The sequence below is a fragment of the Crinia signifera genome, chromosome 9, assembly GCF_055691185.1.
Source record: "Crinia signifera chromosome 9, ASM5569118v1, whole genome shotgun sequence".
In the NCBI taxonomy this organism is placed as follows: domain Eukaryota; kingdom Metazoa; phylum Chordata; class Amphibia; order Anura; family Myobatrachidae; genus Crinia; species Crinia signifera.
The window spans coordinates 17,222,771-17,225,309 of NC_139225.1; positions in this window are offsets into that span (position 1 = coordinate 17,222,771).

The window sequence follows — 2,539 nt, forward strand, 5'->3', positions numbered from 1 at the left end:
GAGGGTTGCCCACCTTTCCGGGGAGGGGGAGAGGGGAACACGATTTTCCGGAGCCTCCTGGCCATTTCGGAAGGGTAGGCAACCCTGCGTATATGAATCGCCCCCATAGACAGAACGCCGAAGGTAAGCATGCCTATTTATCAAGGGTATGTTTCAGCAGTGATAGGACTCGTTATCACATTGTTATAATATTAATAATTATTTTATTTATATAGCACTCTTTCTCCAATAGGACTCAAGGCGCTTAACAGATAGAATGAATGTAATACAGTACACAAACAATGAAGTACAGAAAAGCTTTTCATAAACAATACTTAAGGGACTGAAGGAAACGCTTGAGTAAATAGGAAATATCACCCCCTTACTGTACATGAAAGTAGTTACCGCCTGTGCATGCCGCAGCTGGTGTAATAATAAGCAGGGCCCCGCGGCCTGTTCCGGGAATCACATTATAAGACAAAAATAAACATAACAAAAATACTACAGATTTATATTTAATGCAGCAGAATCAATTTCACAAACATTTTGCTTCACATGCATTAATGAAAACCCAACGTTCTATATATATATATAATCATGTTATATATTATATAAGTTATATATTAAATAGTAATAAAAAATAATAATAATATAATATAGTAAAAAAAAAGATATATATATATATTTAATAGGTTATTGTTGCAGAGTGCAGTGGTTTGTGTATATTGGTTTTTATAGTTAATTATTTGTTTATTTTATTTGATAAGTACGGGCAAATTTATATCAGATACATGTACAGCAACAACTTTTTGCTTGGACGCACTCCGGCGCCGGTCAGATAAATAATTTTAAATCCCCCCTGTGTTGTTTATGAGCAAAGTGGGATCTTCCGCCCCTGTCTGCGGTCTAAGACCCAAAAGTCCTGCGCGTGGGACGGATGACATGCGCGCCACAGGGTGATACGGAAGGGATCCGATTGGCTCGCTCTCAGTGTACATTGTAAGTACAGACGGTGTAATGGTTAATGATACTGCCTCACAGCACTGAGCTGATGGGTTCCATACCCACTATGGTAACATCTGTGTGGGGTTTATATGTTCTCCACATGTTGGTGTGGATTTTCCCTGGGTGCTCTGGTCACCTCACCTGTATGAAGGTTGACAGGAATTAGCTCGACACATGAAATTAGTTGACATAGCTAAGGTGGACAGTGTCTGAAGGTCAACACAAGCAATAGGTTGACAATGGAAAGGTCGACATGAGTTATTTTTAGTCCCAAGTTTCGATGTGGACACGGTATTATGTACCGTGTTCGGGCTCGCTGCGCTCAGCCAGGGCCGGATTAAGCCTTCGGGGGGCCTGGGGTCACTTTAGACAGGGGGCCCCCTCCCACTTGTCATTACTGGCTGCAAACTGCACGAGAGAATATTACACCGTCAAAACACGGAGTAAAGACAGTATAAACTTGGTCAATGGGTAACTGCGCAGGGAGGGGGGGATCCATATAAACACAAAAATATATACATAAAATACCACATGAAAAGCCTGTGGTTGTCCCTCTGTACCTTACTCTGTAGGAGCCCTGCCAGGCTCAGCGCAGCCTCTACTTAAAAACCCTCCCATGACGAGGTCGCCGCTGCTGCTGTCCTCCATGGGCCTGAAAAGCATACAATGATCTCCACCAATCAAAGCTCAGCACAAACCTCTCAGCTTCTGACCTCTTGTCCGAAGCCCTGCCCGATCTAATGGATGTTGACCTTCATAGTGTCGTCCAAGCAACCGTATCCCAAATTTGCTAAGATGGGAGTTGTATTGAAGATGGGATGTTGTCTATAGCAACCACTCATGTTCTATTTCTAATCTTTTAGAATATGCTAAGTAAATATGAAGTAGAATCTGATTGTTGCTATGGGCAACAGCAGTAAACTATCTTCAATAGAACTCCCTGCTGGGGTAAGGTAAAATACCTCTGAGCCACCAGAGGCTGTGTGTCGACAGTTCATCATGACTATGACGCATGTAGACTAGGCGTGGACATGGGAAGCCCACCATCAAAGGATGGCTGGGCTTCTATCTCCACATCAACAGTATCTAATGGAAGAAAAGAGTGAAATGATCTGCGCATGAGCAATAGCCCTGCAGAACGAATGGCAGGGGATGGGACTGGGGGCGGAGCCAGGTGCAGTCAGAGGCAGGAGCTGTCCGGTCCTTATACACATATTGATCACTGGAGCCCTCAATTATCAAGATGGCTGACGCAGAGGTTGAATCATGAATGAGGCAATTCTCAGCATATATATATTTTAAATGGAAACCATCTAAGCAGCATCGGATCATTGCAATTCGATGGCGGTAAACGTTGGAATGGCGTAGTCGAATGGTAAAAACACTACCATCGCAAGGAAAACATCCATAGTCACCATGGTCTGCACATATTGACCATCGATGTCCATCCTTAATGTGGACATGACATCATAACTGTTGACCAATCAAATTCAACCCCTCGAAACAACCTATCGCAATCATAGAATCTACAGTATATACAGTTCTATCACAGGAA